Source organism: Camelus ferus, chromosome 1 (assembly GCF_009834535.1).
Source record: "Camelus ferus isolate YT-003-E chromosome 1, BCGSAC_Cfer_1.0, whole genome shotgun sequence".
NCBI classification, from domain to species: Eukaryota; Metazoa; Chordata; class Mammalia; order Artiodactyla; family Camelidae; genus Camelus; species Camelus ferus.
In genome coordinates this window covers 32653482-32680829 of record NC_045696.1, presented here as the reverse complement: position 1 = coordinate 32680829, position 27348 = coordinate 32653482, and the positions used below count along the sequence as shown (strand labels likewise).

Sequence of the window (27348 nt, the reverse complement as noted above, 5' to 3'; positions counted from 1 at the left end):
TTTTGGAGTGATTATCTGATATTTAACTGGGTTGGTACCTCCACAAACAATTCTAAAGCTAAGCACTCATTCAGTCTCCTAAAAAATGGTAAGATTTGAAGTCAGCTGTTACGGATACTCATATAAAGATTATGTTCTAAAGGAGAAGGAGATTCAAAGGCTTAAATATTCGAGTTTGACACTGAATACAATTTTAATCTCAGAGGCTATCTTCAATGACAAGGAATGTTCCACTAGGATCCTGTCTGAGCTAGAGTGCCTTGATTGATAAGGAAAGTCTACAAACAGAAATGTATTATTTGCTGAGTCTGGTCTAGATACTTCACTTTCCTAACTTATGAAGGCAGATCCAGTTCAAACACAATTCTAGAAGAGACTCCACAGCAAGGACATCTAAAGTCAAGAATGATCCATTTTGAGGATTTTTTTAAAGAATATACTTAGGGAGTTCTCCCCTAAAAAGTTCAACTTTTCAAAATAAACAATTTTTTTGTTGTTGTTCTCTTTTCTCTTTGAATATTTTCATTTAAAATATCATTGTCTCATTCTTAAAACAGAAATAAATATCATATTCATAATGGAAAGGTATTTTTAACTTTTTAATTTCTTTTTACTTTTTGAAAGTTCAATTCAATATACATTATTTTATTATTATTTCTAAGATTACTTTTATAAAGGGTATTAACAAAGAATATTTTTATTTAAAAACAATCATTACAAATAATACTTAATTCTTTAAGTAAACATATCTTTATTATTACTCAGTGACTTTGATATAACCGTATCATAGCTTCCTTACTAAACACAGAAGCAAATTTATATTTGTTTTTATATAGAAAACCAAATGAGTAGGAAAAATTGAGGACTATTATCTAAATGCACAGTCTTTGCCTCAAAAGTCTAATGTGTTTAAAATATCATTTTCTTGAAAAATGTATTTGCTAGATAGAAAATTTTTATAATTTTATTACTTTATTTCCAATAAAGACTTCTGCTTAAAATTAATTTACAACGTAGCTACTTTTATACAGCCATACCTTGGAGATACTGCTGGTTTGGTTCCAGACCACAGCAATAAAGTGATTATTGTAATAAAGTGAGTCACAAATTTTTTGGTTTCCCAGTGCATATAAAAGTTATGTTTACACTATACTGTAGTCTATTAAGTGTGAAACAGCATTATATCTGAAAAAAAAAGTGTTATTAATTAAAAACACTTTATTGCTAAAAAATGCTAACCATCATCTGGGCCTTCAGGGAGTCATAATGTAATGTTTTTGCTGGTGGGGGTTTTGCCTCGATGTTGATGACTCCTGACTGATCAGGGTGGTAGTTACCGAAGGTTGGGGTGGTTGTGGCAATTTCTTAAAATAATGACGTTTGTAGCATCAACTGACTCTTCCTTTCATGAACAATCTCTCTGCAGCAGGCAATGCTGTTTGATAGCATTTTACCCATAGTAGAATTTCTTTCAAAATTGGAGTTGATCCTCTCAAATCCTGTCACTGCTTTATCAACTAAGTGTATGCAATATTCCAAAACTTTTTTTTTTCATTTCCAACAGTCTTCACAGCAACTGCACCAGGGTAGATTCCATCTCAGTAAGCCACCTTCTTTGCTCACCTACAAGAAGCAACTTCTCATCTATTAAAATTTTATCATGAAGTTGCAGCAATTCAATCACATCTTCAGGCTCCACTTCTAAAATTATAGTTCTCTTACTGTTTCTACCACATCTGCAGTTACTTCCTCCACTCAAGTCTTGAACCCCTCTCAGTCATACATGAGGGTTTAAATCAACTTCTTCCAAACTCCTCTTAATGTTGATATTTTGACCTCTTCCAATGAATCATGAATATTCTGAATGGCATCTAGAATAGTAAATCCCTTCCAGAAGATTTTCAATTGATTTTGTTCAGATCCATCAGAGAAATCACTATCTGTGGCAGCTATAGCCTTCAGAAATGTATTTCTTAAATAACAAGACTTGAGAGTCAAAATTACTTCTTAATCCATGGGCCACAGAATGGATGCTGTATTAGCAGGTATGAAAACAGCATTAATCTCATTTTACACCTACATCAGAACTCCAGGGTGAACAGGTGCATTGTCAATCTGCAGTAATATTTTGAAATAAATCTTTTTTCCTAAAAAGTAGGTCTCAAGAGTTGGCTTAAAATATTTAGTCAATAATGTGGTAAACAAATGTGTTGTCACCCAGGCTCTGTTGTTCCTTTGTATAGAGCACAGGCAGAGAAGATTTAACATAATTCTTAAGGGCCCTAGGATTTTCAGAATGATAAGGGAGGACTGACTCTAACTTCAAGTCACCAGCTGCATTAGCCCCTAACAAGAGAGTCAACCTGTCCTTTGAAGATTTGAATCCCGACATTAACTTCTCTTGGAGGAACTAGATGGCATCTTCTTTCAATATAAGGCTGTTTTGTCTACACTGAAAATCTGTTGTTTAGCATAGCTACCATCATTCATTTTCTTGGTTAGAGCTTCGGAACTTTCTGCACCATCTACAACAAGTAGCTTCACTTTGCACTTTTATGTTATGGAGATGCTTCTTTCTTTAAACCTCATCAACCAACCTCTGCTAACTTCAAACTTTAACTCTGCAGCTTCCTCACCTCTCTCAGCCTTCAAAGCATTGAAGAGAGTTACGGCTTCGCTCTAGATTAAGTTTTGGTTTAAGGGAATGCTGTGGCTGCTTTTATCTTCTATTTAGACCGTTAAATCTTTCTCCATATCAGCAGACTATTTTACTTTTTTTAATCATTTGTGTATTCACTAGTCTTACATTGTTAATTTCCTTCAAGAACTTTTCCTTTGTATTCACAACTTGGCTAACTGGTCTAAAAGGCCAAGCGTTTGGCTTTTCTCTGCTTTTGACATGCCTTCCTCACTAAATTTAATCATTTCTAGCTTTCAATTTATAGTGAGGGATGTATGACTTTCTTTCACTTAAACACTTGGAGGCCATTGTAGGGTTTATTAACTGGCCTCAGTTCAATATTGTGTCTCAAGGAATCGAGAGGCCCAAGCAGAAGAAGAGAGATGAGGGAACAGCCAGTCAGTGGAGCAGTCAGAACACAGACATTTATCAATTAAGTTCACTGTTGTATGGGTACTGTTCAGGGGCCCCAAAACAATAGCAATAGTAGTATCGAAGATCACTGATCACAGATCACCATAACAAATACAATAATAGAAATGTTTGAAATAACGCCAGAACTACCAAAATGTGACACTGAGACATGGAGTGAGCAACTGCTATTGGAGAAATGGCCTTGATAGATTTGCTGGACACATAGTTGCCACAAACCTACAATTTGTAAAAAATGCAGTATCTGCAAAGCACAACAAAGCAAAACACAATAAAACAAGTTCACCCTGTAAATACTTCAACAGTCTTGTCATATTTCTAAAACTGATCAAATACCTTACTTGAAAATATCCAAAAATAAATGATATGGGGTAGAAAGTAAAATTCTTAAATATCAAATTTTAATTTTTCAAAAATCAGAGGTTTAAAATAAGTATAAAAACTGATGCCTGCATATGTCCCACAGAACACTTTCTAGTGAAGAGAAGACAAGAGGATTTATAATCATTTTTTTTGAAAATTCAGAAATAAGTTTAACAATTAAGATTATTAAGTCTTTTTTTTTAAAGCACTTAATAGGGCAAATCCTTGTATCTGTGCCAGTATACTTAGGAAACCAGAAAACAAGTTTTTCTGGATGTATAAACAATATTTTGAACCTTCTGGCTCAAATGAAGAGATGAATGACTAAATCACCAAAGAGCTGTCAGACAGTAATGTTCTGCTGGTTTGGCAACTGTTGAGACTTCAATGTTACAGAAATATATAGTGGATTTGTAAAAATGAGTGCAAGTCACTTAGTTCTGCATCTATGCTTGGCCAAGAGCTACCACACTTACTTTTGGGCCAAAGCTTGTTATCTGTGACCAAACAACCCATTCCTTGAGGGTCAACTCTAAAAGGATTCCTGCAGCTCTGCCTGTTTCCTCCAGAGGTGCTGGGGATACTTTAGGCTCTAAATCCTGCTGCTGCCCCTCCCACTGCCCTGAGCTGCTGCTGGCAGTGATGGTTCTGCTCTTCTGTCATTTGCTTATTGCATTAAGTCTGTTTTGTACAGGAACACTGATCAGAGGTTATTATGGACTTAAGTGCATCTCCCCAAATTCACATATTGAAGCCCTGACCACCTCTTCCAACTAATGTGACTATATATGGAGGTAGGATCTACAGTTTGGTAGGTAATAAGGGTTAAATGAGGTCATAAAATTGGGGCCCTAACCTGACAAGACTGGTGTCCTAAGAAGACTACGAAAAGACATCAGGGGAACCCCCAACACCGCTGCCTCGCATGCAGAAGGCCATGAGGACACAGAAGAAGGTGACCATCTACAACCCAAGGAGAGATTCCACACCAGACACCAACCTACTGGCACCCTGGTCCCAGACTTCCAGGCTTGAGGTTGTGGGCAAGTACAATTCTGTTGTTTAAATCACTAGCCTGTGGTTTCTGTTACAGCAGCCCTAGCTGACTAACACAGTGGTGGATGGTTTTCTCTTTCCTGAATCTTAAATATCCAGTCGTTTAGGCATGAGTCAGTACACCTTGCAAGGTTTTTATATCCTAGGAATTTGAAAAAAATCCTGAATATACCCATGATTAAACAATGATTCAACATATATTTAAAATGATCCTTACAAAGTTAAATTATATATAACATTGTATTATATGTAGCAATTAAGAGAAAGTTCCGTTCTCAGAAAACTAAAAGTAAGATGCTAATGTGTCGTACTGTAGTATCACAAAGGAATATAAAAGGATTTTCAAGTTTAGAATGTCCTTAAAGTAGTGAGTTCCCCTCCTGCCCAAACATAGTAGACTCTACTGTATCTGGAGTATAGAAAACTCCCCTCCCCCATTATTTAAACGGTATAAACTATAATTTTAGTAAATCAAGCAAAGAGCTAATCAAGTTTTGATTTGCTAATTACTTCTCAATTTGATTAGAGCTGGCAGCTAATCATCTCTGGATATTTAAAGTCAATCTTTCACTCACATTTGCAAATCAAGACTTCAGTGTAAAACAAAATTGGGAATACAGCATAAAAGTTCATTGTGTTGTAACAAATAATTAATTTCTCCTTGTTGCTACAATTTTAAAAATAAAGAAAAGTTTTCTAGGATGCTTCAACAAGTTGAATTATGCATGCAGTGTACCACCCTGTGCTGGAGAATTTTTTTAAAAAGTAAGCCAGTTTTATACAGCTTTGTGAAACGGCACATTCTGAGCCAGGAAAGCGTACATGCTACATTAAACAAGAACAATATAATTCAAAATCACCATTCTGATTTTATGGTCAACAGTAGTTTGCAGAAGAAATATCTGCCAAGAAATTGAGCCATGAACAATCAAGATTATAACTGTTTTTCCAATTAAAATCAGTATTTTAAAACATATTTAAGAATTATTAATATACCTAAGACAATATCTCCTTGAAAAATATGCCAAGGTACGAAAAAAATGTCATTTAAATTCAACAAGGGAAAACATTATGATGAAACACCGTGAAAAAGAAAGCAAGGTAGATGAGTTGATTCTAATTTCAGGGGAAAATGTCTTTCCCAGTCATTTCTCAAACACTGCATTTAAATTGTACCCAGTAACAATGTTTCCTCTATCTTTGTCACTTTCTGCTCCTGTCACAATTACACAACTTGAAACTTGCTCGACTACACTGCACTGAATAATGAATCATCTTTTCAGGAGATATTTCATTATTACCACTGCCTCATTAACAGCATTTCCAAGCAGTACCTTCAGAAGTAAAGTTACATGAAATTGTAGACAACTATATCCTGTAGCATTAGGCTGTCTGAACAAACAGCAGACACCTGAATTCTTTCCTACGATGTTTGCCATCATATTTTAATTTCTTATTCCTTTTACCATGATCATCAAGAGCAACGAAAATGACAATTTTTTCTTATTCAGACTTTCCATTCTATTCTTCCTCCTCTCTATGAAGTTGGTATTTTTTATTTACTTTTCATTTTCAGTCTTTTTATTTTTTTGTTTTTCTTAGACAATTTAACATTTTAGTTGCTCATTTTAGTAGTAAACCAGTACTTCCTAGATTTCATAGCTCAAATAATATCTTTATTGTGCTCAGATTTTGGCCTTATTCTATGTTTTATCTTTGAATGACTTTCTTGGTGACTATCCACGCTAGCCAGAAATTAGGGAGTAACATTCGAAACTGCTTTACATCAAAGTGTGAGGAGACACTCGTCACACAACTCTGTAATGCATACAGGAACAGCCTTCCATTAATCTTTGCCAAATGCATGAATAACTTCCTTCTTTTCTTATGTATCCATTTCCACCTGAACTCTGTGAAGTGGATTTTGAAGTTCTCTTTTGAAGGTCAAAGAGATGGAAAGCTCCAGAACTGTACCAAGTGCACTCACCTCATTTATACCTATACTCCAGCCATCACAGCTGATATTCCTCTCTCTCAAGAGGCTTAAAGAAAATATTTTCTTTAAAATATTATATGTAGTTCTGTAGATACTATCTCAAAGTCCTTTTCCTTCTCTGCTAACAACAGAATTTGGGGGGGAGGGAAATAACCTAAGACTAAGACTGTAGGCGGCTTCAACCTGATTTGAGTCTTGTTAGAAAATATCCAGCTCTAATTACTCCCTCTTTCCCATGAAAACCATGTTATTAGGAAAATTATTCTGGAAACCAACCTATTACGAAGCTTTCTCACTATAGTTCTATGTGTTTATGATGCTAGAGATGAGATGTTGGGCAGAAAAGAGAATTTTATATAATAGATGGTTAACTGAGCTGGAAAAAGAGCATTTCCTACTACTAGTTTGTTTGTTTGTTTGTTTGTTTATTTTTAATGAAGAAGCAGCAACAGCCAAGGCTAGAAACGCATTAATTCAGTACATTAGAACAATAACATGTTCATGACATTTAATTCTATGACGGTGCCTAATTTAAATTTGAACATGCTGTATCTTATAAAGCTAGGATTTAGTAGTCTAAGTCATTATCCAGGCTCTGGGCTTAGGCTAATAATGCTATCACCTTGGTTTGACTGTTCAAATGATGTTCAGCTGGGTTTGGAATGTAAACACAATGGGGTGTAGCTCAGTCAAAGTCTAAGATAGTGATAGACCTTACCATCTGAAGCTAAGTAGAAATGTAGCTCAAAGACTTCCTAAAATTGCTGAAAATCCATTAGACCCAGTTAAAGACATCTTGATTCAGACCTACTTAAGAACCTTCCTCCTGGATTTCTCAGCATTTCTAAACCTTGCCAACAGTCCCTTTTCACTTATTTATCCTCTAAGGAGCTATCAGAATGATCTCTCACTTGGCTTGGGTAACTTCCACTGACACCTTGTTACCTTCAGGAAAACATCTAGAATGTTTAGCACAGTGTCTGAGTCATGTCATCATCCGGTCCCAGCCTGCTTTCCACCCCACCAATCCTGTGCTCTAGACACATGGGATCTCTTACTGTTCTCTAAAAAGGTCATGCTTTCTTATCCCTTGTAACTTCCCCATATCAACACAGCTCCTCCTCAGCTCTAGCAAATATCTGATTATGATTATAACAATCACTTAAATGTCATCTCCCCTATATGAACATTATCAAATCTCCCATAATATACTCTCTCATAATATATAAAAAGCACCATTTGTGGTTTTGAGCCTTGTAATACAAGGGTTTGTAAGCCTGTAAACATTCTTTAAAGCAAGGATTGTGCTTTGCTCATTCATTCAACATTTGAGAAACTGTAATTGGAAGGTATTAAATTTAGTAGTGCAAATACAAAAATGAGACTTGGAATGTACAGTCTACTGGGGGTGAAATAGAGAAATAGATGACTGCGATACCTAGTGGTGTGTTCTAGAGCTGTGAAATATACAGGCTACTATGGCAGCACAAAGCAGAGGCAGATGACATCAGAGTGTCATGGAGGGCACTTATGAACAAAGTCCTCTCAGAGCAGCTAACACATTGTCCTGGCACTTAGTAGGTGCTCATTAGACATGCTTTGAAATAATGAATGAATAAATTAGCAGACAAAAGCTAACCTGGATGCTGTATTTCTATTTTATGTCATATGTCTTATTTTCTGAAGCTTTGGACCATAAAGAAAGTTGGAGGTCAGGCAGAAAGTTTCCTTTTTCAATATTTTATATTTCCTTTTATGTCACCTTTCCTGATCCTGATTGGAGTTACTACGGCCTTTATATATTACACATTTCATACCAGGATCCAGGGCTTGATCTTATTAGGATGCTTTGCATTTCTCCAAATAATTTACTATTGATTAGGGTAAACCTGAGTCAAAATTGGTAGAAGAAAAACTGTCTGATACTCCCTGCCTCTGCTCTGAATCCTTCATCCCTCTGGCTGGCATCCTCTCTCTTAATGTTCCTTTATATCAAAATTTACTGTTCAAGCACCTCAGAAGAAAATGTCTTTCCTCTAAATTACCAATCTAAAAGAATCAAAAATGTTTACTTGTTAATAAAAAAATAAATTGGAAGACAAATTATAGGCCTGTTTATCAGTTTATAGAAAACACAAAGAGCAACATGTTACAGGACACCATGAAGAAACTAAGACAAATTCAGGATGTGGAGCACTCTACAGGGTAACTGAATTTGATACCTGAAGAAGTCAATGGTATGTGGTTAAAAAAAAAAAAGTTTTCACATAGCTGATACCTTTCCCTGTACCCACTAATGGTTGGTCCCGAGCTTCACACATAGTGTAACATATTACAGTAAACATGTAAAGTCCAGTGTGCAATGCAATGTTTAGGTAATGGAGACGTATAAATTTCCCTTCCAAAATTTCTGATGATTGTAAACTACTTAAACACATCTCTAATTGTGACTGCATGATCCATATCTTGAAACTAAAAGGAAAAACATCTTTGAATTAAGGGTTTTCTTTTCACTCTTGACATTGCATTTTCCTTTAACACATATTGTCTTCCATGATATTGTCCTAACAGAGTTCAAAGTGAAAAACTAAAAGAAACTAATTAATAACATCTTTGGTATATCATAACTTTTTAAAGCAAACTATCAATTTGTTTTCTATGAATTTAAAATTATTTTTGGTTCTTATTTTACTCTTTACAAGGCATTTGCTCTGTAACTGCTACCTTTAGAATCATAAAGGTCTAATATTGTTGCTTTAAAAGGTGTTCTATTTCTCCCTTCTGTCCTTTTTAAAAATAGTTCCTAAATTTACACTGGAAAAAAACACCTTGGTAACTACTATAGTAAAAAAAAAATCTTAATATTTATCTTTTTATGTACTTTATATGCATGCTTACGAGTTGCTGACATTATATTTGAGGTTAAGGAAAGAAAAAGCAAAGAAATACTGTTCTTTAGAGAGAAAGAAAAAATAAACTACAGGAAAGGAAAATATACATGGAATACTTAAGGCACTTAAATCAAAATTTAAAAAACATTCAGTAGCATTTTCAAATTTTACCTATTTTTTAAAAACCTACATAAAGGATAAAGTAAGAAAATGCTTATAGTAAAAATTCTCTGTAATATATTCTCTGTGCTAAGTGTAGCTCAAATATCTTTCATTTGCAGTAAATTTAAAACATTGACATCCTATGAGTTTCTTAAAATAGAACTTATAAGTAGTTCTACTGAAACATGTAAAAACTGTATGTAGAAAGAAAATGCCTCTTGTCCTAAACATTGTAACTTCGGCCAATAACAAACATTCAGTGTTTGAAAACATATATTGAATGTTTCCACAAATTTAGCTGCAGCTATTTTGTGGAGGTAGTTATTTGGTAAAGGAATTTCTGAAATACAGAAATAAAATGTTATAATTTTGAAATAAGTCCAGAATTAGAGCAAACTTCTTTATTCATAATATAATACTCTTTCAATGTACTTTGAAATTTATGCATTTTATATGAATGTTTAAATTACAGCTTTCCTCTCAAGTTGAACTCTTCTAAAGAATATTCTCTCTGGCTTAATTTGAGTGCTCAGGAGACAGCTGTAATGTCTACATATTCACTTAGTAGATAACAGTGGTAGTGTACATCAGCATCCACTAAACAGTCCCTAACTGTCAGTAAAACTCCTTAAGGGAGTTTATTTCTTCAAACAGTCTTTTTTTTTTTTGGTCACAGGAATTGTACTCTATAGAAATGTTACTTACATAATTACATATTCTCTTGTTCATATATAGAAACAACTAGGATCAGCAGAGTATAGCACAAAACACATGGCTGTGGGAAGCTTTGGCGCCTTGATTAGACTTGATTCTACTGGGCTAGGAGATTTGTTCTGGCCTTATTCTCATCTAGTTTGTGATAAATATCTCCTCCTCCGTATGTTATTTTTCCTGATGCAGTCTTGAATCATAGGTTTTGAAATCAGAAGACACGCATGCATTTGAGTTCTGTTATTGCATTCACTTACTAGGTGCTCTGGAATGAGTTATTACCACTTTTGGAAATTTAGTTCTTCCAAAAAAAAAAGTTTAACATAGCTTTCTTCCTATGGCTTTTATGAAAATTAAATGCAAAAGGAACTCAAGACCTAGAACATATTAAATGGGAAAAAGGTTACATTTGAATTAAATTATGTAATATTTTTATTAATATTATAGTTTTTGCAATGTGATTTAATATCAACCTGCAATTTTTTTTGCATTTCTTTATATCAGATGATATATAAACTTGGAACAAATGCACACGTTTCAGTAAAGAGAGAATATGTGTGACTGCAGTCACAACCAGGTTATTTGGTGCTGAAACAGTACGAAAAAGTGAAGGATTTAAGGGTAATGTTTTGCTTTCAGAAGAATTATTGGTTATTCTATTTAAAAATTATGTAATGAAATCCAGTAGACATTCAACAATTTCCTATTGAATGGACAGATAAATACATATATTTTTCATTAACATATTTTTCCCAGATTCAAATCAAAATAACTATTATATAGTAAAAACATCTAGATTAGTATGTATTTAATTTCTAACACTGTATGCACTTAATTTTTTTGTTATATCTTAAAATGGATTCTGCATGATATAGCAGATACTATTCACTAGTGTTACAAGGAAAAGTCAACATGAAAAGAGTGAAAAGGAAACCCTTAATTCAGATTTTTTTTTCCTTTCAGTTTTAAGATTTGGAATATGCAAAATGTTGAATGTTTAGGGAAATTATTTCTATAAAACTGTTTTATAGTGTGCAACAATTTTAGAAACACTATCAAAAAATTGTTTTTAAAGACTATTCCACAAGGCTACTGTGACTAGCCTTCGGAATGCTGGACTCAATTCTGTAATAGCAATTTCTTTAGCCATTTATAATATCTTTACCATGTGAAAAAGTAGACCCAGTGTGATTTAGGAGAATATTTCAAAAAAAGCGAAAAGAGGATCTAGGTTCTTTTCCTACAGGTACCACTGACTGCTTGCGTCCTTGGGAAATGTTTATGCATCAGACAGAACGTGATTCCTATCATTTTAATGAGACTATTAAAAAAAAGAAGCTGTATAGCGATGGAGTTTTAGAACAAGCTACAAAGAAAGGAACCATAAGAAGCATCCACTAATTCCATTAATTTTATAACTAGTATTTATTTAACCTCTTATTATGTGACTGTTACTGTGCTAGTTATTTCTCATGATTAAATAATTTGATCTTCACAACGTTTACATGAGGTAGGAACTACTGTAATCCCTATTTTCTAGGTCAGTAAACATGGTCCACAAATTATTGGAATAAATTGTCAAAATATGTATTCACATATCAACACATACTTTAAAAGCTTTTTTAAACAAAATATTCAAAACATTAAAAAATGTTTGAATTGTTTCAAAATTAAATGTATAGAGTAGCTATATAATTTTTAAATTTCCTATGTAGTCTCTGTGACAAAATCTACCTTTGTCTTATCAGAAAGTTAGGGACCGACCTGATATACCACATGGAGAACTTGTTAAGTGTACATCTCTTATATGGATATATGGATAAAATTGTAGTATCCATAGATAAATTAATTTTTTAGAGGCTCATATGATAATCATCCCCAGGAAACAATGGTTTTTCAAAAATGGCCAAAGAATACAAAAGTGTACTAACTCAAGTTTGGTTTGATAGCAATTTTGCAACCTTTTTGACACAGGTTACTACAAGGAGACAGTTCCTTCTTTTCTTCCTGAGAAGCTATCTAAAACTCACATAAGTCAAAGCCAGCAATTAGGTGCAACTATACATACTCCTTTTACAAGAAAGTGGAAAATGAAAATACCTTGAAAACAATACTTAAAAAGAAGTCCCGTAAAATCCATCAAATAGTACATCTGAAAAATGTGTAGTTCCTGTACAGGAATCATACCACAATAAAAGTGTTAAAAAAAAGAAAAACTTATCAAGAAAAAAAGAAAAAGAAGTCCCTGGGCAATGTCTTGATTTCAGCGCATTGCTCAGTCTACTAGTCTCATAAAATACTTATCTATATGAAACAATAAAACTTTGGAATTCACATGTTTGCAACTCCTTTAATACATCATGTAAAACTTTCTCTTTATTATCAAGTTTATCTATGAGGAGAGTTGCAGTGCATTTTTAATACTTTATTGAAAATAGCCAGGTTTACACTAGCTAGTTACTTTGTCTTATACCCTCTTCTCTCCTACCTTCCCCAACATCTCTGCTTCATCTAGATTCTTCTCTCTGTGCCTTAAAAACCCCTAATAGCAGTCTCAGGCAAGGGAGACTTTAATCTAAATAGCCCTGAAATTTGAACTGAAAGAGCGCTTCTTGTGTGTGTGTGTGTGTGTGTGTGTGTGTGTGTGTGTATGCATGCATGCATGTGTATATTTATTTCCAAAACTTGATCATACTTTTCCAGAAATACTTTTTTTGGGGGGTGGGGGGACTTATGCCTTAATTAAAATCAGGCAGGATCAGTGATACTCTTAACAACCACTTTCACTGCTTTATCATCCACTTAGGAAAGTCCATGTTTGACTGCTACATGGCACAAAAGTAAATTTGAATACATTTTAAAATATTTTGACTTTGCAGCCTCATTAAAAAAAAAAAAACCTTTTCTTTTTTTTTTAACTTTTATTTATCCTTTTGTATGGAAGGGTTATTCTGTCCATATAATGACTGTCTCTATAGAAGTGGAGAATATGAGATGCTATGAAAAAATGTATCAGTGGTTCTTAATCCTACCTTCATATTAAAATCACTTTGAATTTTCAGGAAATACATATGCCCTTGCCCCACCATTAATAATTCTGATCTAAGTGGTCTGTGGTAGGTCTTGGACATCAATATTGTTTGAACATGACTCCACTGAATGGGATATGTCAAATTCAGTGTTAGTGACATATTCACTGTCAATTTTGTATTGTTCAGCAGAATAGATTATCATATTTACTTCTCAAAACCATTATATTTTATGGTATTCTGAAATGAGATTATGTCCATTTTCTAAATTAGAAAATATAGGATTAAAGACTCAATGACTCAATCATTACACTAGGTTGCTTAAACAGAAAGTAGTGGCACTTCACTTTAAAAATGCAAATATCATCAATGAAAGATGCATTATCTTCAGTAAGTTAGATCTGCTGAACCAGCAACGTAAGTCACATGGGAAAACGTGCAACAAAATTAGCTATAAATCTGAAAACCCCCCAAAAAGTTTATCTATTTTTGCTTCTAGTTTTATAACTAACAACAACAAAAAAGATTATAAGTAACAACAACAAAAACTAATGGTAACAGTGAGCCACAAATATTACTCAACTATAAACATTATGATTAATCAAGATTTAATTCTGGAAACTAAGTCAACTGCATATACTGATATTGTTCCTGGCTATAAAAATTGCTATAGTTGCCAACAGATTTGATGAATAGCACATGTACTTGACAATAGTTTACTGATTTCCTAAGTTCTACATTGAATTTCCAAGTATTACCATGTGGATTAACAGTAACCTTTCAAGAAAGACAATACTCAATTTATTGTATTTTCTGCAACATTTTTATCCAGAGTGGTATGACAACTCACATTAAACTTCCATGCAAACATAATATACTATATTTTCAAAAGATGTAATTTCAAGTCAACATTTCATGAGGAAAACTTTTGTCCCCACAGTGACTCTGAAGAAACTGCCAGTGAACTCAGGGTCTATTGTAGACACTGGAAGATTTCCAAAACACTCACAAAAGTGCACCATAATGGGAGTAATAAAAGCAAGACATTTACCTCATGGGAATCTCTGAATGTGTTGCTGTCATGGGCATAGTCTAAATTTAGTTCTTGATAATTTCAGCACTTATGGCTGAAGTTACAAACCATATGGTAGTGGAGAAAATTAGCCATATTTTAAAGAACCAGCCAAAAAGCTTCGCTTATTTCAGCCAACAAAAGTGTCTTCCATAGAAGTATCTGGTCACAAAACAGCTCATCAAATGATAAATTATTCTGGTTTTGGTATTACTGCTCATTTGCTTAATTCACATTAAAAGGCATTTAAGTTTTGCAGAGAAAAAGCAAACCATAACAAAATCAAAGTTATAATACTAATTTTCAAGTTCCAGTCAATTTGCTGATATTTGGCAAGTATTAATAAAATAAAAACAGGAATTTGTATGGAATTGAAATAGCACCACTATCATCTGTTGAGATTTAAACTGGACATTTTAGCAAAGGTGTATATTTTGATTAATACTAATTGTTCAAACTCTCCCTATTATTTTTTGTTGATTTTAAGACATCATTTCTCTTAGTAATATAAAAACATAGACACACTAATATTCAAAATGATTGTTAGAATGTTATTGCTTTAAAACATTTAGGCTATCAAGTATACAAAGCTTTTATAAGGAAAGTAGCTGTTTCAGTGACAAAGTAATTTTAGGGAAAGACTTAATTGCCTAGTTAATTTCCTGCTTCCTCCCTGATTTCTCTTATCTATATTTTCATATAACTTCATTACTGGCTCAAGTGGAAGAGACATTCATTCAAATTGTGGATGCACCTATGGCCTAGTTTGCCCTTTTATAACTAGTGAAAGACTTATTTCAATACACAAATGTGAATATTTTAGCCATAAAATTCTGTAATTCATGGAATAAGAATATGTTATAGATATGTAATAGAAAACAGAATTGAGCTTTTATTATATGTAATTCATTCATTATTCAATGCATGTTTATTGAGCTGTAGTGTGCCAGCTGCTGTCCTAGGTGCTGGAAATACTGTGGAGCAGTATGAAAAGGGGCTGGAGGTGATGGGAAATATTTTAGATACGGTGTTCAAGAGTGCCTCTCTGAAGAGATGATATTTGAGCTGATATCTGAAGTGATGAGACTGAGCAACTGTCTGCAAAGAGGAGTGATCCTTGCCCAGATAAAAGTGGGGACAAAAGTCCTTACTGTGAGCACAAGTTTGGTGTTTTTGAGCAATTAAAAATAAATTCAGTTGAAAAGATTTTTTTTTTAAACTGGGAAATTATTCTAAAAACTACAACAAGAAAGATAAGAAGTGACCAGACATGCCTTGTAGGCAGAGAAACAGGTTTGGATTTTTCTTCTCTATTGGCAATAGAACTTTAGTAGACAGTCTTAAGCAGGGGATCTGGTTGATATTTTAAAAGATCTAACTGCTCTGATGGAGGGGATTATATGGAGAAATGTGATCAAAGGTGAAAACCTAATTAGCATTTAGAGATTTTAAGAGGTAAATGCTTAACTTTATTTCTTAGTAAGTCTACTTTTAATGCCACATTCACTATGCCTACTGAATTATTCCAAACTAATACTTGATATAAATTTTACATATCTTCCTAATAAAAACAAACTTTCAAGTATTATCCTGGACTGTACAAATATCATTTACCTCAGTTAAAAATGCAGATTCTTTGACTTCATCTTTATATCTTTTGAATTAGTGTCTGGGGATAGAACCTAAGAAGATACACTTTTTAATAATCTACTCAGGTGAGTTTTATGCATGTGAACATTTAAGAACCATTGTTCTGAGGAGTGGACTGTTCCTACAATGCAGACCTGGCAGTAATGCCAGGTAAGACTTCCAACAAAAAAGAATTCTCAAATTGAATCCTGAATGAGAAGTCAATGTGTGCCAAGAGAATGTGATAAAAGTATTTTCTATGCAACATGATACACAATTAAAGATGGTCAGGAGGTGTCTGAATGGAAGTTTATCATGATTAGATCTCAGGGATATAAGGGAAGCAGGGCCAGGGTGGGAGGAAGAAACCAACCCAAGGAATATCTGAATCTTGCAAATTCATGAACTGACCAAGCATGGCAAAGATCCAGGCCCTAAAACCTCGCATAATCACCACAACTATGAATAATAGAGGATAAATAATTAGAGGAAAAAATGTATTGCAAATATCTAAAGTGAATCAAGAACATTTTATCTGTTTTTGTCTGTTTACTGTTTGTCATTTATTATTTACATCATAGGTATTAATGTCAAACCCCTACAGAGACCAGGTGGTAGAGAAAAACAAATAAACAGAAACATTTAATAACCACCTGACACATATCAACTCATTTAAACATTATAACAGCCCTATGAAATAGGTGCTTTCATTATTCCCATATTATAAATGAGGAATTTGAAAAATTTAATGAAACACAGTTGTGTAACTTATCTGCTCATCTCTAATTAATTTTGTTACCTGTCTGGTCTGCTGTGTATCTACAGAATGTATAAAGTCAAAGTCCACTGTGAATCTCTGCAATGGTAGGTTTTTGCATTAGCCAGGCATTAGACGACCTACAGGTCACCTCCGTTTAGATGTCTGCCTTGCGAAAGTTACTTGTCCTCTGTGTGTAAAGGAACCTTCTTATAAAATGTCAACTTCATAGCATTTTATTTTTTGCAAAGATTAAATGGTAAAATACATGCAAGCCATCTAATAGCACGTGCCTGACATCTAAGAGGCCATAGATAATTGCCATTGCTTTAATCTCCCTTCCCCCTTGCAAACTGCATTTACTAAAATATCTATTATTAATTTGCAACCAATCACATCAACTCACCTATAAAAATTAGTCAGTTCAAATGTTGTTCTCAGTGTTGTTGATTAGGCCATTTTCTCTCTGACCTCTTTATCATCAGCCTTTGCTGGTCTTTACTCCTTATTGCACCACTTTAGTGTCTTGTTTCTTTCAGCAGAGAATTTGCCCACCATTTTGTTGACAAAATTGGGATGACATTTCTGAAGCACAAATAAGTTTGGCATTTAAATATTAAATGGAAATTAAGTTTTATTATCCTTTGTACTTTCAATAAAGTACTATCCATAAGATATTCCAAAGTATCTTTGATTAGTTACTTGAAAATTCATATATATGTTCATATATATTATGGCCATAATATACCACATGGAGTTCACAGAGATTGCTATTATATGTATGTACATAAACTATTACCTGTGTTTTATATGCTTTCAAAACTAACTGCATAAATAAGTTTTTTATAAAATCATAATCCTCACATCTAAAATAGAGAAAGATCTTATTTCAAATACTTACTATGTTTTGAGCTTAAATACATGATGTTATGCCACATTAAGAAAACAGGAAAAACCTAAAATGATAACAATATAGTACTTTTATGGCCCTTAATTTTTGGAATATTAAGAGAAAAATGATAAAAAGTCAAATAATCAAAAATAAATGTGGACACACATGTAAAGAACTCTGTGGATTTAAAGTATTCTCATGGAATAACCCTTCAAACTTTTGTTATTTCTTGTTATAGGATACCTGCGTGAGTTAAATACATAAGTATTTGATAGATATATTATGCAGGTAAATCCTATAGCAAGCAAATGTATATATATGGAAAGAAGAAGAGAGAGACTACAAAATATTTCTATATTATAGAGAGCTACGATTAGTAAATGACTGCAATGGAGTGTTAGGAGTTAAGATGCTGAAATCCTAGATAGATTGCAGGAGTGAAATAGATGCCACTACATTTTTTGTTTAGCAGTAAAGCAGAAATAAAAAGAACATAAAATTCTTGGGTTTGATTGATATACCAACACGATGACTAAACAGAGCTGCAAGTAACAGCTGTAAATAACATCAGGTACTTCTAAAGCAGAGCCACCTTCTGCAAAGGCAGAATTATTATGTAATTATATCTACTTTTCCAAGTTGCAAACTATTCCCTGGCAGGGATCCACTTCTTCATTCATTACGATTCAATGTAATTTGAGCTGCTAAGGTAAAGTGTCTCCCGGCAGGAGGCTGCAAATGAATCCTGCTGATGCTTTTATTACTACCGATTCATACTGTTCGGCCCAACATTCAAACAACTCCAGCGCTTGGGGAAGCGTTTGCAAGTGGTTTATTTTGAAATAGAGCAGAGAACCACATCAGGATGAGAAAATCTAGGGAATCCAGTAAAAGTCATACCAACAGGCAATCAGTTTGCCGTACCTGTACCAGAGTTGATCGCACACAATTGTCCAAATTCTCTAACTGGTTTATATCTTCAATAAAAACTTTAAACTTTATTTTCAACTAAAATGAGAAATGAACTGTTGGAGGGCTGATATTTTCCTTGCTGTATATTCCTTTATTTGGGTATTATTTTTGTTTTATTTTGTTATCGGGTATAATTTTATCTTTTTATTTTTTGTCCCTCAAATTTTAAGTAACAGAGTGTTAGATTTTTAGTGAAGAAAAAGCCATAATTATCTTCATTTGAGTACCTCTGGCGAAATTATATCTCATATGCTGCAGCTATATGGTTGGTCATTTCACAGGCTCACAATATAGAATACTAAATTTTAATGTTAAAACATTTTGATTCAAATAGCCTTTTTCTATTTTCTTATATGACTAACATTTACTACAAATGTATTACTTTTACATATCTACACATAGTTCTTTTGCATTTGTATGTATAGATACATATATATACAAAATATATGTGTATATATATACTCACATATGGATATATACGAATATTTACATAAGGATGTGTGTATATGTCTATATATACACATACACAATTGGAACCTCATAGAAAGACAATTAAGATCCATTCCAAATTGCTGGTCCTTAAAGTACATCTCTGCAGGGAAGGTGAAATGGTTTCTGAAAGGAAGCAGAATTACAAAGCCAGCATCTAGAAGAACTGGGACTGAATTATATTCAGTAATACAAAAGGTCATCATTTTACTGACCTTCTAAATAATGTTGACTATGAGTGGTTTCTAGACACTCACAAAATAATAAAGGGATATTTACTAAAAAACAAACTATTTTAATGAAAGTTTAGTTTATTGCTACTATTTTAAAGTGCAATGCAGTCTTTTCTTTGAGTCCCTTACTAATACTAATGAAAGCAATTTAACTAAAATTCCTACATAGTGCTCAATGAAAACTTCTCTAGTTTGACCCTACAGTCTCCACAAGCTGTTTGAAGGACCAGTGCCTTTAGCTGTGGCAGTTAAATATTCATCCACAGTAACGGGTTTCATTTCTGCTCTCACTGATTGAAGCCAAGCTATGTGCACTGACTTGATATGCCAGCAGGCAATTTCAACTTCCCTTTCATGTGTATCTAACTGCTTTCAAGGAAATAAAGGGAGAAAATATGGCATCATTAAAAATAGAATGCACAATGCTAAAAGTTAGGGGAAAAAAAGACATTCATAGTAATAATTACAGTTCCTGCAATTTACAGATTTTGAGTTAATAACTGATATTCTTCAATTACATAAGAAACTTTTCTGCCATCAATATAAACTGACAAAGTAAATGCTGTTTTATTGACAATATTTTTAGAAAATCAGGTAAAGTTATTAAAAATTATTAAAAATTAAATAATAAGATATAAATATCTACCTAGAAATAGTTTCCCGTAATTTCTAAGTGTGAAAAGACATAACTCAGTCATGGATGTCATTTTTTTTTTTTTTATCAGAAGAAAGATTATTACCCTTCATGGGTGAGACATTTGATTTATTCTACTGAGATTCATTTCATTTCATTGTAAATTAAACTGTTTAACTCAACATTTTCAATACTACCTGCTACTGAAGGGACATCAGTGATAACTAAGAGAGAGCTGATAGATCAGCTATATTCATATTAAATAGGATGTTTGTAATTATTGTCATAGGCAGGCTGTCACTTTGATATCATTTAATCTTTTCCCTTTCTTATGACCTTTCAATTTAACTAGAAAGTATTCCTCAACTGCAAATCTCCAAAGCACACACTGTGTAAAATACTACTACAGTATTCAGGTTTTCATCCAAGCCAATTAGTAATATACATTTAATTTATAAGCATTGGTTACAAAACTGATAAAGATTTACTATTACTAAAAATGCAATAATGTGCATATGTTTAGATATATAATTTGGCCTTCTGATTTTAAAATAATATTGTATAATTTCAAAGAATTTTGCTTTATATACAATTTTCCAAAATGAATGACAGTGAAGTTTGATATGAAAGCAGGATCAAAGTATCTGTTGATTTATAATATTTTAAATATAAATATTGAGAGCAATTCATAAAAGCAGATTTAAAATCAGTGTTTTATTTTTAATTAAAGTACAACAGAGAGAAACTTAGTTCTGATACACAGAACCTACATTCATTTTAAATTATCTCTAGATCACAGCATAGAATAAAAGTTTATTACTTATATAAAGTTAAAAATCATGACAGGTAGGCACCTTCTCACATACCCTAAGTCTTCTCCATTTTCACTCTTCTAAACATTCCCAGTAAATATTATGAATAATAAAACGCTTTCAGAAAGTTAACATTCTCACTGAGGTACACATTTAGACTGCATCTCTACAATTTTAAAGGATATTAGGGGCTTTTATTCAATGGGATGCAACAAAAACATATTACTTTGTTGAGTGAAATTACACATTACCAAGAAGACCATGTAGCGTTTGTCTACTTAAAGTTATGCTTAATAATACTAGAGGAAATAAAATACAGGAATGCAGCTGAAGTCCTGCCAAATTACCCAAGTTTGATAAAGAATTTAGATCTGAGTTTTCAGGGAGCATAAATTTTTTTAAAAAAGATGTAAGATATAGCAGTAACAGCAGTAGTATCAAAAACTATTCACTGAGCAATTTTAGGGACTGTAGGAATGATGCTAATAACTTTAAAGGCCAATGTGTTTTTATTTTTTCCTCATATAAATCCTGTGTGGGAGTAATGTACCTATTTTCCAGGTGAGCAAATTGAAGCTAGAAAGTTAACCAATATTAAGCTGATATTTGAACCCCCATGTCTCTAGTTATGACAGCCATCTACTTCCCCAGTCTATCACATGGACTTACAATAATGAACAATATTTGTTCATGAGACAAAAACATTTTTCCAATTGATCTTCATAGCCAGGGAACAATGCAAATTAAGTAGTAGATTATAACTCCCGAAAGTAAATTTATAGACCAGCTTGCAGGATGTGTTCTCAGTGTGTCCCTCCACACAAGGCAGGAGTATAATGTGAAGATGAGTTTCTACGAACACTATAAACACTCTCTATGAGAAGCCAACCCATTATGCACCAGGTCTACAACTGTCTGACTTGATTTTGGGATATGATTACACATGTGAATTGTTAAAATTAACTGGATTTTCAACAAAAATTATTCAATTCAGGTTCAAATTGTTGTCAAATAACCTAACTGTAGGTAGTATATCCACACATACACTGTCTATAATTAAGCAAAAAAGCTTCTTGGTTAAACTACCATGAACACCTGTTATAGAGTAAATCACTATAGACTTACATGAATTGGCCTGCTCTTCAGTATTTTCAAATATGCCAATTTTATACTGAAGAATTATGCAAAATATGATTTTTAGTTTTAAAGCAGCTGATCTTAAGCCAACACTTCTGACAGATGATTACTGAAACCATTAAATATAGTTAGCTATTAAAACATTGTTACAAATAGTAAAAAAAAAAAAAAAGTCTCAAAATAAAGCAATACATTTACCTCTTTTCCCAGTAGAGAGTGTGCTTCAAAATCATCCGCAATAATTACACAATTACTTTTCTTAAAAGAAAAAGGAGACTACTATGAAACTTCCAAATATTGTATCTTTGAACCATTCATACAATACTCTTGAAGTAACAGTTTATAAGAGAACTGTGAATGGAAATGCTGTCTTATGAATCAAGAGTTATGAGGTGATTGATGTTATTTGAATTGACACAGTGTATTTATAAAATTTTCCAGTTTAGGGACACACCAAACAACTTCCTACAAAACAAGAACTCAACATAAGAGGAATGTAGTATCTCTCTAACTTACCCTCTGCCCTCTCATCTCACCCTGTTTTTTCTCATCTAAGTACTCTTGTCTACGCTCAGCCCAGGGATCTCACACTTAACAGTGTGTGCCTGGATCATTCAGTTCCTGTGCCTACCACCTGCTTCTTTTATCGGGAAAGAAAAGACAACTTAGTATTGATGTTAATCCCTACGCAGTCAACATAACACCTTTATCTGAAAAAATGAATCAAGGATCTTTAGTAAACATAATTAAAGATACATATTTTTCAAAAATATTTAAATTAACCCTGTAAACCTGAAAGGGCATATGCTTCCCACATCAATAAAGCTAATGTCCAGTGCCATTTTATTAAGCCACTTCAGGTGCTAAATGGAGCAGAAGCTATGTGTAGTTAACATGTGCATTGAAAAGAAATAAAATGCTTTCTTACTAGTTGTGATAAATGGCATTTTGTTCTCAATTCTGCCTTTCTTGCCAGTCCATGCTATGACTTCACTGTTGGTAAAATAAACATCACTGCCTCGTTGAGTTTGGGTGCAGCCATTTGATTTGCTTTGACCACTGGAATGTGGGCAGACATGAGCCATGTTGCCACAGCAGAAACTTTAAATGTGGCTGCATGATTTGTCTTGGCCTTTTCTACTCCTGTCAATCACCGTGAGAAGCACTTGCTCCAGTAACTCACGGGCTCTTTGAACTGGAGCCAAGAATAAGAGACATATGAGTCAGACCTGACCTCAACCCAGAGCCTGAAGCCCATCCCAAATGAATCCAGAACAACCCCAGAAAGCCTACAGACTCATGAGTGAGAAATAAATGCACAGGCCTCTGAGGTTTGGGGTGGTTTATAACATCTTCCTGTTGCAATACCTGACCAACAGTGGTTGCAAACAAATAAACTGAGGTTTTTAAAACCCAGTGGAGAAAGGAGTGGGGAGTATGATGGTTAGTCACCAACATGAGTATGTACCTTTAAACAGTGGAAGAAAATAAAGTCAGTAGGTTTAGGCTAACATTTGTTGAAGGGGGAAAGATGGTTAAAGAACAATAAATCTTCAGAGGAAGAATCAACTACAAAAACCAGGTAAAAGAACTTGTGGAAGATTGCATGTGATAATTCTAGATAGGAAAATACAAAAAGGCAAGAGAAAACACACACGTAATGCCAGCAAGTCTACATGAACTAAACTACCGTAAAGTACCTAAAGATATCCTATTCTTAAAACGCATCTTAGATTTACAACATTCCTTTAACATGGAGATAATAAATTAGTTTGGTGCAGAGAACAAGATTAGCACTATATGTAGAATTTGTATTTGACATATCTTAAAGAAATACTAGACAGAGATTTATATTTAACAACAGAATATAGTGTCTTAATTATAAAGTAAACTATTGCTCTGCATTTCTCCTTTCAAAAAAAAAAAAAAAAAAAAAGAAGAGTCCTCCAAATCATTATCATTATTTGTGGTGATGGGGAAGGACTTCTATCTACAAAATCTACTTGTAAGAATTCAGACCTTGTTTCTAACCATATGTGACCATATGGAAATAGGCCATCTCTCATGTAAGGTAAGGAACTGTTTGAATTTCTAATTTTCTAAGTTTATAGTTTTATCTGTATTCATATCTTTCATGTGCCAATTTTAACTTACATATATACTTTCATTTTGTGAAACTACAGTAATCCTTGGAGAAGATGTAAGCAGTGGAATGCAAATGGGAAATTCTTTTGTGCTCTTGTTGTGTAGTGTTTACTCACTTTTCACCTTGTTATCTACAAAACATGAAAATGCCTAGGTAGGCAGGCATAGCACTTCAGTCTGACAAGTTGTCATCATGCTCAGGCCAGTGCTGGTTTTGTGATTGCTGGATGTGTCAGAAACGTTGTGATGGATTTAAAAAATCTGAAAACCCTGTGTTCATTATCCAAATCATAGGATTTTCTCAGATTTCCAAGGGAAAGGAAATAAAAAAAAGATCTGAAGCAATAGAATCTAGTAGAAATGAGTATCTCCCCAGAATAAACTTGAGTCTATTTCATTACAGGCTCTCATGGTTACAACAGAGTAATTGCACTGAACCAAGAGAGGACGTATAAAGACATAACACATTTCAAGTATAAGTTACTTTCTATTATATGTACTGGGCAAAATATATCTAAGAATTTAATGCAAAATTTCAAAGTTAGTTAGTGATTCTAATAGGTAGATGCTTATAAATTATTAACATAGGAATATGATGTCCCCTCAGAATCATTCTCTCCTTATTTCATTTAAAATGTTTCATTCATGAGCAGACATTACCTTTTATGTAAAAAAACAACTCATAGAACTTAAAAGCAGCTTCTATACACTCGTTTATATAACACATCTCTGAAGCACAATTCATCATCTTATTTTTTTAAATATATAATTGTAAAACATAGTTTTTTGATAATCTGGCAGATACTGGATTTACTACAATGTAGCTAGAAAACCACTGTATGTTTCTGTCAGAAAAGAGGACAACTTATATACTGGTGTTTAAATACAGTACCATTATTAGAGGAAGCCTCTCACTGTTGAAGAACATTATCTTGACACAGCATCCTTTGAGCTTTATTTCCTTTTTTAAAAAAATAACAAAGAACATCTTACTTCAAAATGGAAAGCATGAGAAAGTGGATGTCACCTCAAAATAACATTTTAACAACCAGAACGAACTCAAAAAAAAAAAAAAACTGCCATATAAAATGGTATTCTTCCAAATCTTAGAAGTATTTGCCTAAGTTAGATATTCACCAGCACAGTCACAAAAAAATATGGCAGCATTGGGGAAAGGTGGGGATAGATCAGTTTTTGATCTTTAACATTTCTAACTGTAGCAATACCCCCAGGACTGATACTTTGTGTCATAATCTAGATTATATCAAATCATTGTTGAAAAGATGATGTTTTGAGGATTGCACAGACATTTAAAATTAAAATTTTCTTTCGAAAAATATTTTGTATGTTCAGTACTTCTACAAAAATGCTGGCTGGCACTGAGAGAGTATACTATTAGTAACGAAGTAATCACTATTCATACGTTTACATCTCAATCTATGGATACTTCTTAAAGGAATTTTCACTAAGTTTTTCCTTCATAATAGTCCCAATATTGTATTTGTCTGTCTATCTATTATCCTTATACATAGGTGTATGTGTGTGTGTTCACTGCTTGCTCTAAGAATTTTACACATAAAATTCTATCATTTTACATTAAGTTTTAAAATGCACTTTTCTACAGGAAAATGCAAGCCAAATAATAAAGATGTCTTGTTTATTCGATTACACTATTTATGTTCTTTGTTTTAAAACAGTACATGATATAAATATTTCTAGTTGTTCATTCTAATACCATCTCTTTAGCTTTAATTCTATTCCATGTCAATTCATCACTCTGGTATCCATGGACTTGACAAAAGAGAGGATACTGGGTTATTGGACATGAGTCACTTTTGCTTGCCAATAGCTTAAAGCTTTGGCATCATATTCAGTGTCTATTCACACATGTGAGCATAACTATCACTTTCATGAAAAGACATTTAATCACACTTTGTAGTCAGCTTTGTATAATAGATTGTAAAATGATTTTTATCAGTTGATGGGTTGCTTTGTGTTTGTCTTTTTAGAATTTCTAACAGTCTGAGATTTAGGAAATTTAGTTACAAATTTGCTTTGCTCTTATGTAAGCAATGTTGAGTTTTAGTTACTCATTGACATGCATTGAGAATAGAGGCAAGGGGTGGTGGTGGAACTCTTCCTTAAAGATAAGATGCATGATCACACTATCTAAATCTCTTTCTAAGGGATGAAAAGAATTTCAAGTGTAAACTCCTGAATATGAAAGAAACAAACTTCTAGAAAGGCAAAAGCAAGGAAGAAGTGATCTTCAAGATATCTTAATCCTCAGAAGTCCTTTCACAGCAACTCTTGAAATAACACTGATGGGTCTGATTCAGATAAGCTAGTTTCTTCCCTCAGAGAGCTTATAATCAAAAGACCCAAACTGAATTTAACCTATGATTGCAAGGATGAGGTGGTTTATGTAACTGACAGACAGTGATCTGCACTGACCGAGGGTCCCTTGAGTGATACAGCAAGGAAACTGGTAAAATGAGGATTGATACTGCAGTTGGTTTAAGATGTTGGTTTCCTTCTTTCTTTCCTCTTTCCACTCCTCCCTCCCTTCCCTTGCTTTCTTTCTTTGTTGACAGCTTAATTTCCTATAGCATTTTTTTCCCTAAAAAAAAAGAATTTCCAAGGAGTGAATATCTATAAATCTAGGTGCTGGTGACACATAGTTTTTGTAATTTCAAGAGACACACTGCCTGAAATGATGCTTATATTTTCATCCACTGTATGTCAATACTCACGGCACCTTCACTGCTAAAGTAACAGGCAGAGTGGTAGCACCCACAATTTGAATATTTTTGACCACACCCCATCGTGTATTCTGGATCCATGGGTTCTGGAAGAGGATTTATTGAGTTATGTTTTAATTTTTTGGAGGCATTTTTGTTCTCCTGTGAGATATTAAGGATTTTAAGTGTCTAATGTGTGTTTTGTTTTTCTTCTCATTTACCATTGAGCATGGTATGGTGTCTGGCCCTCTGGTGTTGAGTTGATATTCGTTCAGTTAATACTTGTTGAAGGAGATGCAGATAAACGCATGAGGAAATAACAATGGCTTTCTTTACCGAGGACTTGAAATATGCCAGGCGCTCATATCACACCACTATTATCATCATCTTACTAAGCAGGAAGTTAAGGCAGAGAGAGGTTAAATAAATTACCTAAAATTAACAACTAATAAGTGGATTAGAACTCAGCCATAATTACTGGATTCTATGCTCTCAACCACTGTTAAGCACTAACA

General features: G+C 33.4%; 1 protein-coding gene across 4 annotated transcripts in view; it reads right to left on the bottom strand.

Annotated features, from left to right (window-relative positions):
• Positions 1-27348, bottom strand: part of CADM2 (cell adhesion molecule 2) — a 948208-nt gene that overhangs the window by 336778 nt on the left and 584082 nt on the right. The window lies entirely within an intron of this gene.